The 17,775-nt window shown below is 35.5% G+C and overlaps 1 long non-coding RNA gene across 2 annotated transcripts; it reads right to left on the bottom strand.

Annotated features, from left to right (window-relative positions):
* Positions 1–12,413: 12,413 nt before the first annotated feature.
* LOC129283451 (uncharacterized) lies at positions 12,414–16,822 on the bottom strand. 2 transcript variants are annotated; one of them, XR_010293529.1, is made up of 5 exons: positions 16,517–16,822; positions 15,775–15,948; positions 14,991–15,108; positions 14,459–14,573; positions 12,414–12,765 (listed from the first exon to the last, which is right to left on the bottom strand). It is a non-coding gene; the product is annotated as an uncharacterized LOC129283451 (long non-coding RNA). The 2 variants fall into 2 exon arrangements; XR_010293528.1 differs by having other exon boundaries at positions 15,766–15,948; positions 16,517–16,819.
* Between the last annotated feature and the right edge of the window lie 953 nt (positions 16,823–17,775).

The raw sequence follows: 17,775 nt of genomic DNA on the forward strand, positions 1-17,775 counted from the left end.
GTCAATAAATTTACCATAAACCTGATTTTTCTGTAAAATTTATAAATTTTCCGAAGAAATTGCACTTAACACATAATACAAATTAATCTGTTAAATCTTGTCCGTAAACTTACATCTACTTTACAGTAAATTTACAAGATGTATCGTAAACATCTCCTTTCAATAAATGATCTTCACTACAATTACGGACGTCAGTAAATTTATCATCAACCTGATTTTTTGGTAAATTCTACAAAGTTTCCGTAGAAATTGCACTTTATGTGTTAAATCTTGTCCGTAAATTTACAGCTACACATACTTTGTGGTAAATTTACAAAGTACCGTAAACGTCTCCTTTCAATAATGATCTTCACTACAATAACGGACAACGTCAGTAAATTTATCATTAACCTGATTTTTCTGTGAATTCTACAAAAAATTCCGTAGTAATTGCACAAACGAATTAATCTGTAAACTTACAGCTACTTTCTAGTAAATTTACAAAGATTTGTACCGTCAACCACTCAACGTCTCCTTTTAGGAATGATCTTTACTACAATTACGGACAACGTCAGAAATTTTATCACTTACTTGATTTTTCTGTGAATTTTACAAATTTTTCCGTAGAAATTGCACTTTACAAATTACAAATTAATCTGTTAAATCTTGTCCGTAAACTTACATCTGCTTTACAGTAAATTTACAAAGATGTATCGTAAACGTCTCCTTACGTCAATAAATTTACCATAAACCTGATTTTTCTGTAAAATTTACAAATTTTCCGAAGAAATTGCACTTTACACATAATACAAATTAATCTGTTAAATCTTGTCCGTAAACTTACATCTACTTTACAGTAAATTTACAAGATGTATCGTAAACGTCTCCTTTCAATAAATGATCTTCACTACAATTACGGACAACGTCAGTAAATTTATCATCAACCTGATTTTTTTGTAAATTCTACAAAGTTTCCGTAGAAATTGCACTTTATGTGTTAAATCTTGTCCATAAATTTACAGCTACACATACTTTGTGGTAAATTAACAAAGTACCGTAAACGTCTCCTTTCAATAATGATCTTCATTATAATTACGGACAACGTCAGTAAATTTATCATCAACCTGATTTTTCTGTAAATTCTACAAAGTTTCCGTAGAAATTGCACTTTATGTGTTAAATCTTGTCCGTAAATTTACAGTTACACATACTTTGTGGTAAATTTACAAAGTACCGTAAACGTCTCCTTTCAATAATGATCTTCACTACAATAACGGACAACGTCAGTAAATTTATCATTAACCTGATTTTTCTGTGAATTCTACAAAAGTTTCCGTAGTAATTGCACATAAGAATTAATCCGTAAACTTACAGCTACTTTCTAGTAAATTTACAAAGATTTGTACCGTAAACCACTCAACGTCTCCTTTTAAGAATGATCTTTACTACAATTACGGACAACGTCAGAAATTTTATCACTTACTTGATTTTTCTGTGAATTTTACAAATTTTTCCGTAGAAATTGCACTTTACAAATTACAAATTAATCTGTTAAATCTTGTCCGTAAACTTACATCTGCTTTACAGTCAATTTACAAAGATGTATCGTAAACGTCTCCTTACGTCAAAAAATTTACCATAAACCTGATTTTTCTGTAAAATTTGCAAATTTTCCGAAAAAATTGCACTTTACACATAATACAAATTAATCTGTTAAATCTTTTCCGTAAACTTACATCTACTTTACAGTAAATTTACAAGATGTGTCGTAAACGTCTCCTTTCAATAAATAATCTTCACTACAATTACAGACAACGTCAGTAAATTTATCATCAACCTGATTTTTCTGTAAATTCTACAAAGTTTCCATAGAAATTGCACTTTATGTGTTAAATCTTGTCCATAAATTTACAGCTACACCTACTTTGTGGTAAATTTACAAAGTACCGTAAACGTCTCCTTTCAATAATGATCTTCATTATAATTACGGACAACGTCAGTAAATTTATCATCAACCTGATTTTTCTGTAAATTCTACAAAAGTTTCCGTAGTAATTGCACTTTACAAATTACGAATTAATCTGTTAAATCTTGTCCGTAAACTTACATCTGCTTTACAGTAAATTTACAAAGATGTATCGTAAACGTCTCCTTACGTCAATAAATTTACCATAAACCTGATTTTTCTGTAAAATTTACAAATTTTCCAAGAAATTGCACTTTACACATAATACAAATTAATCTGTTAAATCTTGTCCGTAAACTTACATCTACTTTACAGTAAATTTACAAGATGTGTCGTAAACGTCTCCTTTCAATAAATGATCTTCACTACAATTACGGACAACGTCAGTAAATTTATCATCAACCTGATTTTTCTGTAAATTCTACAAAGTTTCCGTAGAAATTGCACTTTATGTGTTAAATCTTGTCCATAAATTTACAGCTACACATACTTTGTGGTAGATTTACAAAGTACCGTAAACGTCTCCTTTCAATAATGATCTTCATTATAATTACGGACAACGTCAGTAAATTTATCATCAACCTGATTTTTCTGTAAATTCTACAAAGTTTCCGTAGAAATTGCACTTTATGTGTTAAATCTTGTCCGTAAATTTACAGCTACACATACTTTGTGGTAAATTTACAAAGTACCGTAAACGTCTCCTTTCAATAATGATCTTCACTACAATAACAGACAACGTCAGTAAATTTATCATTAACCTGATTTTTCTGTGAATTCTACAAAAGTTTCCGTAGTAATTGCACATACGAATTAATCAGTAAACTTACAGCTACTTTCTAGTAAATTTACAAAGATTTGTAACGTATTGCACTTTACAAATTACGAATTAATCTGTTAAATCTTGTCCGTAAACTTACATCTGCTTTACAGTAAATTTACAAAGATGTATCGTAAACGTCTCCTTACGTCAATAAATTTACCATAAACCTGATTTTTCTGTAAAATTTGCAAATTTTCCGAAAAAATTGCACTTTACACATAATACAAATTAATCTGTTAAATCTTTTCCGTAAACTTACATCTACTTTACAGTAAATTTACAAGATGTGTCGTAAACGTCTCCTTTCAATAAATGATCTTCACTACAATTACAGACAACGTCAGTAAATTTATCATCAACCTGATTTTTCTGTAAATTCTACAAAGTTTCCATAGAAATTGCACTTTATGTGTTAAATCTTGTCCATAAATTTACAGCTACACCTACTTTGTGGTAAATTTACAAAGTACCGTAAACGTCTCCTTTCAATAATGATCTTCATTATAATTACGGACAACGTCAGTAAATTTATCATCAACCTGATTTTTCTGTAAATTCTACAAAAGTTTCCGTAGTAATTGCACTTTACAAATTACGAATTAATCTGTTAAATCTTGTCCGTAAACTTACATCTGCTTTACAGTAAATTTACAAAGATGTATCGTAAACGTCTCCTTATGTCAATAAATTTACCATAAACCTGATTTTTCTGTAAAATTTACAAATTTTCCAAGAAATTGCACTTTACACATAATACAAATTAATCTGTTAAATCTTGTCCGTAAACTTACATCTACTTTACAGTAAATTTACAAGATGTGTCGTAAACGTCTCCTTTCAATAAATGATCTTCACTACAATTACGGACAACGTCAGTAAATTTATCATCAACCTGATTTTTCTGTAAATTCTACAAAGTTTCCGTAGAAATTGCACTTTATGTGTTAAATCTTGTCCATAAATTTACAGCTACACATACTTTGTGGTAGATTTACAAAGTACCGTAAACATCTCCTTTCAATAATGATCTTCATTATAATTACGGACAACGTCAGTAAATTTATCATCAACCTGATTTTTCTGTAAATTCTACAAAGTTTCCGTAGAAATTGCACTTTATGTGTTAAATCTTGTCCGTAAATTTACAGCTACACATACTTTGTGGTAAATTTACAAAGTACCGTAAACGTCTCCTTTCAATAATGATCTTCACTACAATAACAGACAACGTCAGTAAATTTATCATTAACCTGATTTTTCTGTGAATTCTACAAAAGTTTCCGTAGTAATTGCACATACGAATTAATCAGTAAACTTACAGCTACTTTCTAGTAAATTTACAAAGATTTGTAACGTATTGCACTTTACAAATTACGAATTAATCTGTTAAATCTTGTCCGTAAACTTACATCTGCTTTACAGTAAATTTACAAAGATGTATCGTAAACGTCTCCTTACGTCAATAAATTTACCATAAACCTGATTTTTCTGTAAAATTTGCAAATTTTCCGAAAAAATTGCACTTTACACATAATACAAATTAATCTGTTAAATCTTGTCCGTAAACTTACATCTACTTTACAGTAAATTTACAAGATGTGTCGTAAACGTCTCCTTTCAATAAATGATCTTCACTAAAATTACAGACAACGTCAGTAAATTTATCATCAACCTGATTTTTCTGTAAATTCTACAAAGTTTCCATAGAAATTGCACTTTATGTGTTAAATCTTGTCCATAAATTTACAGCTACACCTACTTTGTGGTAAATTTACAAAGTACCGTAAACGTCTCCTTTCAATAATGATCTTCATTATAATTACGGACAACGTCAGTAAATTTATCATCAACCTGATTTTTCTGTAAATTCTACAAAAGTTTCCGTAGTAATTGCACTTTACAAATTACGAATTAATCTGTTAAATCTTGTCCGTAAACTTACATCTGCTTTACAGTAAATTTACAAAGATGTATCGTAAACGTCTCCTTACGTCAATAAATTTACCATAAACCTGATTTTTCTGTAAAATTTACAAATTTTCCGAAGAAATTGCACTTTACACATAATACAAATTAATCTGTTAAATCTTGTCCGTAAACTTACATCTACTTTACAGTAAATTTACAAGATCTATCGTAAACGTCTCCTTTCAATAAATGATCTTCACTACAATTACGGACAACGTCAGTAAATTAATCATCAACCTGATTTTTCTGTAAATTCTACAAAGTTTCCGTAGAAATTGCACTTTATGTGTTAAATCTTGTCCGTAAATTTACAGCTACACATACTTTGTGGTAAATTTACAAAGTACCGTAAACGTCTCCTTTCAATAATGATCTTCATTATAATTACGGACAACGTTAGTAAATTTATCATCAACCTGATTTTTCTGAAAATTCTACAAAGTATCCGTAGAAATTGCACTTTATGTGTTAAATCTTGTCCGTAAATTTACAGCTACACATACTTTGTGGTAAATTTACAAAGTACCGTAAACGTCTCCTTTCAATAATGATCTTCACTACAATAACGGACAACGTCAGTAAATTTATCATTAACCTGATTTTTCTGTGAATTCTACAAAAGTTTCCGTAGTAATTGCACTTTACAAATTACGAATTAATCTGTTAAATCTTGTCCGTAAACTTACATCTGCTTTACAGTAAATTTACAAAGATGTATCGTAAACGTCTCCTTACGTCAATAAATTTACCATAAACCTGATTTTTCTGTAAAATTTACAAATTTTCCGAATAAATTGCACTTTACACATAATACAAATTAATCTGTTAAATCTTGTCCGTAAACTTACATCTACTTTACAGTAAATTTACAAGATGTATCGTAAACGTCTCCTTTCAATAAATGATCTTCACTTCAATTACGGACAACGTCAGTAAATTAATCATCAACCTGATTTTTCTGTAAATTCTACAAAGTTTCCGTAGAAATTGCACTTTATGTGTTCAATCTTGCCCATAAATTTACAGCTACACATACTTTGTGGTAAATTTACAAAGTACCGTAAACGTCTCCTTTCAATAATGATCTTCATTATAATTACGGACAACGTCAGTAAATTTATCATCAACCTGATTTTTCTGTAAATTCTACAAAGTTTCCGTAGAAATTGCACTTTATGTGTTAAATCTTGTCCGTAAATTTACAGCTACAAATACTTTGTGGTAAATTTACAAAGTACCGTAAACGTCTCCTTTCAATAATGATCTTCACTACAATAACGGACAACGTCAGTAAATTTATCATTAACCTGATTTTTCTGTGAATTCTACAAAAGTTTCCGTAGTAATTGCACATACGAATTAATCCGTAAATTTACAGCTACTTTCTAGTAAATTTACAAAGATTTGTACCGTCAACCACTCAACGTCTCCTTTTAGGAATGATCTTTACTACAATTACGGACAACGTCAGAAATTTTATCACCTACTTGATTTTTCTGTGAATTTTACAAATTTTTCCGTAGAAATTCCACTTTACAAATTACAAATTAATCTGTTAAATCTTGTCCGTAAACTTACATCTGCTTTACAGTAAATTTACAAAGATGTATCGTAAACGTCTCCTTACGTCAATAAATTTACCATAAACCTGATTTTTCTGTAAAATTTACAAATTTTCCGAAGAAATTGCACTTTACACATAATACAAATTAATCTGTTAAATCTTGTCCGTAAACTTACATCTACTTTACAGTAAATTTACAAGATGTATCTTAAACATCTCCTTTCAATAAATGATCTTCACTACAATTACGGACAACGTCAGTAACCGGTGCATTGCCGAAAATATCGCGCGAGCTGTTATGGCGTGCTATATTATTATGTACGTGTATTCCAACTATTCCACTTTGGTGGCCGGGGGCTGGTAATAAATTCGCCGCTAATCGAAATCACCTTTTTATGTCTTGAAAATCAGCGAAATTGATCTTTATTAGTCATTCCATCGATTTAGGGGTGAACATTGGTGCACAGGAAAGGGGGACGGGGTCTACGATGCCCCGAAAGGTAGGGGGTGCATGGACGAAAATGCTATGTATTATATACGTGTATTCCAGCAATTCCACTTTTGTTTGGTAATAAATTCGCCGCTAATCGAAATCACCTTTTTATGTCTTGAAAATGGACCAAATTGATCTTCATTAATCACTCCATCGATCTAGGGGTGAACATTGGTGCACAGAAAAGGAGGACGGGGTCTACGGTGCCCCGAAAGGTCGGGGTGCATTGCCGAAAATATCGCGCGAGCTGTTTTGGCGTTCTATATTATTATGTACGTGTATTCCAACTATTCCACTTTGGTGGCCGGGGGCTGGTAATAAATTCGCCGCTAATCGAAATCACCTTTTTATGTCTTGAAAATCAGCGAAATTGATCTTTATTAGTCATTCCATCGATTTAGGGGTGAACATTGGTGCACAGGAAAGGGGGACGGGGTCTACGATGCCCCGAAAGGTAGGGGGTGCATGGACGAAAATGCTATGTATTATATACGTGTATTCAAACAATTCCACTTTGGTTTGGTAATCAATTCGCCGCTAATCGAAATCACCTTTTTATGTCTTGAAAATGGACCAAATTGATCTTCATTAATCACTCCATCGATCTAGGGGTGAACATTGGTGCACAGAAAAGGAGGACGGGGTCTACGGTGCCCCGAAAGGTCGGGTTGCATTGCCGAAAATATCGCGCGAGCTGTTATGGCGTGCTATATTATTATGTACGTGTATTCCAACTATTCCACTTTGGTGGCCGGGGGCTGGTAATAAATTCGCCGCTAATCGAAATCACCTTTTTATGTCTTGAAAATCAGCGAAATTGATCTTTATTAGTCATTCCATCGATTTAGGGGTGAACATTCGTGCACAGGAAAGGGGGACGGGGTCTACGATGCCCCGAAAGGTAGGGGGTGATTGGACGAAAATGCTATGTATTATATACGTGTATTCCAGCAATTCCACTTTGGTTTGGTAATAAATTCGCCGCTAATCGAAATCACCTTTTTATGTCTTGAAAATGGACCAAATTGATCTTCATTAATCACTCCATCGATCTAGGGGTGAACATTGGTGCACAGAAAAGGAGGACGGGGTCTACGGTGCCCCGAAAGGTCGGGGTGCATTGCCGAAAATATCGCGCGAGCTGTTTTGGCGTTCTATATTATTATGTACGTGTATTCCAACTATTCCACTTTGGTGGCCGGGGGCTGGTAATAAATTCGCCGCTAATCGAAATCACCTTTTTATGTCTTGAAAATCAGCGAAATTGATCTTTATTAGTCATTCCATCGATTTAGGGGTGAACATTGGTGCACAGGAAAGGGGGACGGGGTCTACGATGCCCCGAAAGGTAGGGGGTGCATGGACGAAAATGCTATGTATTATATACGTGTATTCAAACAATTCCACTTTGGTTTGGTAATCAATTCGCCGCTAATCGAAATCACCTTTTTATGTCTTGAAAATGGACCAAATTGATCTTCATTAATCACTCCATCGATCTAGGGGTGAACATTGGTGCACAGAAAAGGAGGACGGGGTCTACGGTGCCCCGAAAGGTCGGGTTGCATTGCCGAAAATATCGCGCGAGCTGTTATGGCGTGCTATATTATTATGTACGTGTATTCCAACTATTTTACTTTGGTGGCCGGGGGCTGGTAATAAATTCGCCGCTAATCGAAATCACCTTTTTATGTCTTGAAAATCAGCGAAATTGATCTTTATTAGTCATTCCATCGATTTAGGGGTGAACATTCGTGCACAGGAAAGGGGGACGGGGTCTACGATGCCCCGAAAGGTAGTGGGTGATTGGACGAAAATGCTATGTATTATATACGTGTATTCCAGCAATTCCACTTTGGTTTGGTAATAAATTCGCCGCTAATCGAAATCACCTTTTTATGTCTTGAAAATGGACCAAATTGATCTTCATTAATCACTCCATCGATCTAGGGGTGAACATTGGTGCACAGAAAAGGAGGACGGGGTCTACGGTGCCCCGAAAGGTCGGGGTGCATTGCCGAAAATATCGCGCGAGCTGTTTTGGCGTTCTATATTATTATGTACGTGTATTCCAACTATTCCACTTTGGTGGCCGGGGGCTGGTAATAAATTCGCCGCTAATCGAAATCACCTTTTTATGTCTTGAAAATCAGCGAAATTGATCTTTATTAGTCATTCCATCGATTTAGGGGTGAACATTGGTGCACAGGAAAGGGGGACGGGGTCTACGATGCCCCGAAAGGTAGGGGGTGCATGGACGAAAATGCTATGTATTATATACGTGTATTCAAACAATTCCACTTTGGTTTGGTAATCAATTCGCCGCTAATCGAAATCACCTTTTTATGTCTTGAAAATGGACCAAATTGATCTTCATTAATCACTCCATCGATCTAGGGGTGAACATTGGTGCACAGAAAAGGAGGACGGGGTCTACGGTGCCCCGAAAGGTCGGGTTGCATTGCCGAAAATATCGCGCGAGCTGTTATGGCGTGCTATATTATTATGTACGTGTATTCCAACTATTCCACTTTGGTGGCCGGGGGCTGGTAATAAATCCGCCGCTAATCGAAATCACCTTTTTATGTCTTGAAAATCAGCGAAATTGATCTTTATTAGTCATTCCATCGATTTAGGGGTGAACATTTGTGCACAGGAAAGGGGGACGGGGTCTACGATGCCCCGAAAGGTAGGGGGTGATTGGACGAAAATGCTATGTATTATATACGTGTATTCCAGCAATTCCACTTTGGTTTGGTAATAAATTCGCCGCTAATCGAAATCACCTTTTTATGTCTTGAAAATGAACCAAATTGATCTTCATTAATCACTCCATCGATCTAGGGGTGAACATTGGTGCACAGAAAAGGAGGACGGGGTCTACGGTGCCCCGAAAGGTCGGGGTGCATTGCCGAAAATATCGCGCGAGCTGTTTTGGCGTGCTATATTATTATGTACGTGTATTCCAACTATTCCACTTTGGTGGCCGGGGGCTGGTAATAAATTCGCCGCTAATCGAAATCACCTTTTTATGTCTTGAAAATCAGCGAAATTGATCTTTATTAGTCATTCCATCGATTTAGGGGTGAACATTGGTGCACAGGAAAGGGGGACGGGGTCTACGATGCCCCGAAAGGTAGGGGGTGCATGGACGAAAATGCTATGTATTATATACGTGTATTCAAACAATTCCACTTTGGTTTGGTAATCAATTCGCCGCTAATCGAAATCACCTTTTTATGTCTTGAAAATGGACCAAATTGATCTTCATTAATCACTCCATCGATCTAGGGGTGAACATTGGTGCACAGAAAAGGAGGACGGGGTCTACGGTGCCCCGAAAGGTCGGGGTGCATTGCCGAAAATATCGCGCGAGCTGTTATGGCGTGCTATATTATTATGTACGTGTATTCCAACTATTCCACTTTGGTGGCCGGGGGCTGGTAATAAATTCGCCGCTAATCGAAATCACCTTTTTATGTCTTGAAAATCAGCGAAATTGATCTTTATTAGTCATTCCATCGATTTAGGGGTGAACATTGGTGCACAGGAAAGGGGGACGGGGTCTACGATGCCCCGAAAGGTAGGGGGTGCATGGACGAAAATGCTATGTATTATATACGTGTATTCCAACAATTCCACTTTGGTTTGGTAATCAATTCGCCGCTAATCGAAATCACCTTTTTATGTCTTGAAAATGGACCAAATTGATCTTCATTAATCACTCCATCGATCTAGGGGTGAACATTGGTGCACAGAAAAGGAGGACGGGGTCTACGGTGCCCCGAAAGGTCGGGGTGCATTGCCGAAAATATCGCGCGAGCTGTTATGGCGTGCTATATTATTATGTACGTGTATTCCAACTATTCCACTTTGGTGGCCGGGGGCTGGTAATAAATTCGCCGCTAATCGAAATTACCTTTTTATGTCTTGAAAATCAGCGAAATTGATCTTTATTAGTCATTCCATCGATTTAGGGGTGAACATTGGTGCACAGGAAAGGGGGACGGGGTCTACGATGCCCCGAATGGTAGGGGGTGCATGGACGAAAATGCTATGTATTATATACGTGTATTCCAACAATTCCACTTTGGTTTGGTAATAAATTCGCCGCTAATCGAAATCACCTTTTTATGTCTTGAAAATGGACCAAATTGATCTTCATTAATCACTCCATCGATCTAGGGGTGAACATTGGTGCACAGAAAAGGAGGACGGGGTCTACACGTGCCCCGAAAGGTCGGGGTGCATTGCCGAAAATATCGCGCGAGCTGTTATGGCGTGCTATATTATTATGTACGTGTATTCCAACTATTCCACTTTGGTGGCCGGGGGCTGGTAATAAATTCGCCGCTAATCGAAATCACCTTTTTATGTCTTGAAAATCAGCGAAATTGATCTTTATTAGTCATTCCATCGATTTAGGGGTGAACATTGGTGCACAGGAAAGGGGGACGGGGTCTACGATGCCCCGAAAGGTAGGGGGTGCATGGACGAAAATGCTATGTATTATATACGTGTATTCCAGCAATTCCACTTTGGTTTCCCAGGTAAAAAAACCAGTTAAGGACCAGTTCATCCAACTGGTACTGGTACCAGTTGATTCCAGTTAGCGAACTGGATTCAATATGGAAATTGGAATACTGGAATCAACTGGATTCCAGTTGATTCCAATACTGGAATCAACTGGAATCCAGTTGACAAATTGTAACTGGTACCAGTTGGAAATACCAGTTGGCAACTGGTCCTAACTGGTACCAGTTAGCAACTGGTACCAGTTGACAACTGGTCCTAACTGGTACCAGTTAGGACCAGTTGGAAACATGAGTTGTCAACTGGTGCCAGTTAAAACCAGTTGGAAACACCAATTGTAAACTGGTGCCAGTTAGGACCAGTTGGAAACATGAGTTGTCAACTGGTGCCAGTTAAAACCAGTTGGAAACACAAATTGTCAACTGGTGCCAGTTAGGACCAGTTGGAAACATGAGGTGTCAACTGGTGCCAGTTAAAACCAGTTGGAAACACCAATTGTCAACTGGTGCCAGTTAGGACCAGTTGGAAACATGAGTTGTCAACTGGTGCCAGTTAAAACCAGTTGGAAACACCAGTTGTCAACTGGTGCCAGTTAGAACAAGTTGGAAGCACCAGTTAGGACCAGTTGGAAACATAAATTGTCAAGTGGTACCAGTTAGAAACACCCTGCAATGTATAGCATAAACAAAAATGAATCATGTGGATATGTACATTCCCGATCTTTTACTCTTCTCATATAATCACTCCTTCGTTTTCCTTGTGCACACACACATTAGAATATTGGTACCAACACCCCCCCCCCTCTCAGGCGGTTATTTCAATTATAAATTATCTTCAATTATCTTTACATTGAATGTCCACTCCTGTTATAACAATGTGCATGGACAAGTGAAATAATTATCCTTGCACATAGGACTGATGAAATGAATCAAGGTAAATTTGTAGCATTGTATTGAAACCTTGTTAATTTCCACATGCACAATATAACAGGATTGGACTGTAAACTTGCTCTGGTAAATCAATCCCTCAGTCTCTTGAAATCTGTACCAAAAAACATCAGAGAATGACAAAAGTCACAAAAAACATCTATATGGTATTTAAACTAGGAATTTAATGAAAGAAAATTATGTTACAAACTGTAACATGCTGTGTATAATTCTTGTATTATGTGTCAACAAAGATCATTAACTTACACAGTAAATATGTAGTCAATCCAATTTTTACATGCTAGCTTGGAGACAAAATTTGAATATAATGCATCTAAGCATTTACATCCAATAAATAATATGTACTATTTTTAAAGGAATGATAAAGGAGTCTTTTTTTAATTATTATTTATTGAGATCTTGGGGCCCTCACTGGCTCTGAAGAGGAAACGTGAAACAGGTACCTTCCTTTCCTGTAGTGGCACTTGATCTTTGCTGGTAGATGCGATGTATCTGAAGATTAGAAAAAAAAACCAATGGAATGAAAAATAATAAGTACAGTGAATACCGTAATACAAAATTTCAGTGGTGTAAAATTATATCTGCACATAAAGAAAATACATGGGATAGTGAAACTTCTCTAAGTTCCATATTTCAATGATTCAATTATAAATGATAGACAGCACATCATCATTTTTATTACAACATGTATAGTAAGTTCACATGGTCTTGGGAATACTTCTGAAATTGACATCGCAGAGATGAAATTGCCTCGACCTTATACCTATACATTTATTTTAATAATAAAGACTTAGACTATGTATGTTTGCATATATGTATCTAGGAGTCTATGTTGCACATTATCTGCTAACATCTGATGGGTATTTCATGATTGTCAGTGCCGACTATTTCAGTGAAATCATTGCTTTTGATTGGCTGAGAAGCACTGGCCTCTGACTGTTACTATGGTAACTGTCGGAAAAAGACAACTTGTTAATGCTGACAACTTTCAAAAAGCAGTTCCCAGAACATGTTTAAAAACGCAAGACAAAGCAAAAAAAAAAAATGAAATACAAAATTTTATCCGAGGATTAAAGGGATGGTCCGGGCCGAAAATATTTACATCTAAATAATACTTGAGTAAAATTCACAGAGCAAAATGATGAAAATTTCATCAAAATAGGATAACAAGAAGTTATTGAATTTTAAAGTTTATCAATATTTTGTGAAAACAGTTGTATGCACTTCGTCATGAATATTCATTAGGTGGGCTGATGTCACATCTCCACTTTCCTTTTTTTTTATGTTACTAGATGAAATCATAAATGTTTGATTTTTTTCATACATGTGTAAATGATGCGTCTCCATTGTAATGAAATAAGTTGCATCAATAACTAATGCACCTAATCAGTTGTCAATCCAATTGTCAATAGTTCTTGGTTAAAAATATCTTAATAAACCTAATCTCATATAATAAAATACAAAAGGGCAATTGGGATATGACATCATCAGCCAACCTAATGAATATTCATAAAGACATGCCTAGAACTATTTCACCGGAATAATGCAAATCTTTAAAATTCAAAACCTTAATTAGTTATCAAATTTTGATCAAGTTTTCAGCATTTTGCTCTGTGAATTTTACTCTATTTATTGAGATATGTTTCCAGCCTGGACCATCCCTTTAATTCTACTTCTACGGTACCCCCACACATACTGGTAAGTCAGAGGTAAAAAACAACGAGAACCAATTTAATTTCAAAGATAAAAAAATACTTCAGCCTCCAGATTTAAGAAAAAATTCAGGAAATGTTATTTTAGTTCAGACTAATTGTGCACGTTTCATTTCGGAGGTCAATCTGAAATTATACTTCCAGTTCCAAATTCACGCCATTTGGTTATGCAAAAGCATGAATTAAAATTGATGGGCATGGGCCCATGTCACTGGCTAGCCTAGAGGACTCCATGAAGATAATTTTATCATTTTTACATTGTATTTTCATCACGGAGCCTAGACAAGCCTCCTTTAAGGTTGCTCGTACAACTGTGTAAACAAAGATAGATTTCCCTCGGAAATCCACCTTTCCCATAATGATTTTTGGGCAAACATTAAATTTTTACATTTTGTAAGCCTTGATACTCTAAATGTGTACAAAGGCTTAAAAAAAAATTAATTGTAAAATGTACAAATTGGAAATTTTCTTACAAAAAGGATCACTTGCTTGCAGATCTTGTCCTCACTGCCTCTGAAGAGTTCACGTGCGACAGGTACATTCCTTTCCTCTACTGGCACACATTCTTTGCTGGTAGATGCGATGTATCTGAAGAATTTTTTTCAAAAACAATGGAGAGAAAAATAATCAGTACAGTGAACAACAGCGAATAACAAATACGTATATATTACAGTGAATAGCAATACATGTCTACACCTAAGGCGGGCAAGGGTTACTACAGAGTGTTGTAAAATTCCATTTGCACTTTAAGAAAAATACATGGGATTGTGAATCAATTTTTACATTGTATTTTCATCACGGAGCCTAGACAAGCCTCCTATAAGGTTGCTCGTACAACTGTGTAAACAAAGATAGATTTGATTTTTCCTCGGAAATCCACCTTTCCCATAATGATTTTTGGGCAAACATTAAATTTTTACATTTTGTAAGCCTTGATACTCTAAATGTGTACAAAGGCTTTAAAAAAAATTAATTGTGAAATGTACAAATTGGAAATTTTCTTACAAAAAGGATCACTTGCTTGCAGATCTTGTTGTCCTCACTGCCTCTGAAGAGTTCACGTGCGACAGGTACATTCTTTCCCTGTACTGGCACACGTTCTTTGCTGGTAGATGCGATGTATCTGAATAATTTTTTTTTTAAACAATGGAGAGAAAAATAATCAGTACAGTGAACAGTGAATAAAAATACGTCTATATTACAGTGAATAGCAATACATGTCTACACCTAAGGCGGGCAAGCGTTACTACAGAGTGTTGTAAAATTCCATTTGCACATTAAGAAAAATACATGGGATTGTGAATCAATGATTCAACTATAATGATAAACAGCACATCATCATATTTATTAAAAAAATGAGTAAGTTCACTTGGTCTTGGGAATACTTCTGAAATCGATGTCGCAGAGATCAGTCCTTCATGTTTATAATTCCATGGAGCTCAATAAATGGCTCTCCTTATGCCTCCGAATTTGCTTTCCTAGACACACTCAATTTTATAAAATGCTCAATTGTTGTAGATTGTTATTAAAATTGTAAATGCAACAGCTGTGTAGCTATTAATTAATCTGTGGTGAAACTAGGCTTGGGTCATGTACAAAAATATCGCGCTCCTCAAAAAAAAATTATAAGTAGGGTGTCCGAACTCATATTAGGCCTAAAAAAAGTGCTAGAATTTCATATTTTACATCTTTAAAACCATTAAATCACCATCTCTTTTCCATAATTCTCATAATAGAATATACACAAAGACCCCAAAAGAAAACTTGACATCTGAATTACCTAACTTACAGCCTCCTCATATGGAGGGCAGCAACGAAGTATTCGGATCTCCACTCCTGAGTCCTGGCGGTTCTGAGCTGGGCCTTCTTCTGGAAACTACCGGTACCCCAGGTCATGTTCACTGACTTCATCTCCTCCTCGAGGCTCAGTATGACTCCAGGTGGTTTTGGGTCTCCCTCTCTCCTGAAATACACAGTCAAAAAGTGATAAACAGCTATTCATGAAAAAATCAGACTCTTAAAATGGTGGAAAAAATAATGAATTTCGATTTTCTGCATTTCAAAATCTCATCAAAATCCTCAAATCGTGTGTAAAGTGATTGGTGCGCAGACACGAGGCGCTGGCCACTATCATAATGTTAAATCTGAAATTGAAAATCATAACTGGCCGAGTCTCAGATTTTTTCCAAGACCAAGAAAATCAGTTTCACATTCGATCACATATCTCTCTCATTTACTTATAACAATATATGGAACAATATCAACTGAAAGATTTTGTGAAATAAAAAGAAATTCATGTTAAATCTTAACACAAATCGTAAGGTCAATATGATGTATGTGCGCAGACTTGCACCGGCATGGCAGCCACACATCCACGCCCGGCTAGTCGCGGCCGGCAGGCAGCGCTGAGGGGCAGTAACAGGATGTCCTGACGAACTCTAACGTTACACTACAGCTAGCCCCGCAGCTAGCTGCGAGCCGCGCCATTTAACAAACTACGAAAAGAAAATCATAGAAAATTGTTAACTTACCTGTAGAGCCTACTGCGAATGTCTTAGCTTTCAAGTCATTGTCCAAATCTGGTCCGTGTGATTTCAGTGGTTGAATTATTAGTAAAACGGCCTTCTTTACCCTTCTTTATCGCACTAGCACTCGATAAAAGTGCGGTGCAAATTAACGGCGCGGCGAAGATGGCTCTTTCAAATTCAAATTAGATTGGCGGTTTGCGTTTGGCGGCGCTGGTTAATTTGCATAATTATACGGACGATAGCGATCAGTGGCACTCAGTGCGCATGCGCAGGCCCGCCCGCGCCCGGTGATTGAAGGAAGATCTGCTGAGTCAGGAATAACGAAGGGGGGGGGGGGTCTAAAGCAAGAAAGAAGTTTTAAAATAGAAATACGAACTTCTTAACATACAAATTTCTTCTTGTTTGGTTTTGGTTGGCAACCAGTCAAGAAATGACGATTTTTGCCTCTGCTTTTGGAGCTTTTTTTTTTCTTTGAAAGTTTAAGAATGAATTAGCTTAATATTTGTTCTTTATTTCTATTTAATTTATTTTCTTTTTATTTGAAAGATAAAGATAGCCTTGCTTAACATGGCAAGGTTGTAAACTAGCAATAAATATGCGCGTTATAAATAGAAAAAAATAGCTATTCTATTCACCTTCAAAAATATTTTTAAAATATCAGTGAGTTAAAAAAAGAAAAATACATTAATTTTTATGTGATTTGTAAAAATAGTGTAAAATAGTCCTCTTTAACTTAAATTAGAAAAAAGGGATTAAATAGGAAGAAATTTTTTCTCGCAATAAATATCTAGGATAACAATTTTTTTAATGTAAACTAGAAAATTTCACTGAGAATAACATGTTTCGATTTAAGTTATATGGTAATATCGAACCACATACTTTAATGAAACTTTTCAAGGTGGAAATATTAAAATTAACATAAAGAATAATTAAGTTAGTTATTATGTAGATATTTTTTTTCCTCTTATCCTCAATTGAGCTGTGTATAGGATGGATAAATGCATGGCATTTATTGTGGTAAAAGGCTGAATTACATGAATTTGTACAGAGCAAAATTTCAGTTAACAAATAAGCAACAAAAAAATAACAAAGTATACTAATGTATAATATTGGAAAGGGGATACAAAAAGAAAAGTATACAGGGAGGGGGGGGGGAGTAGGGAGTAATGTCAAAAGCAGGAACGGGCAAAGGTTGGGAGTAGGCTAAATGTATATACCTTTAACATAATGAACATTTTCACATAAATATATATTTAACCAAT

The sequence above is a fragment of the Lytechinus pictus genome, chromosome 5 (genome assembly GCF_037042905.1).
Source record: "Lytechinus pictus isolate F3 Inbred chromosome 5, Lp3.0, whole genome shotgun sequence".
Lineage (NCBI taxonomy): Eukaryota > Metazoa > Echinodermata > Echinoidea > Temnopleuroida > Toxopneustidae > Lytechinus > Lytechinus pictus.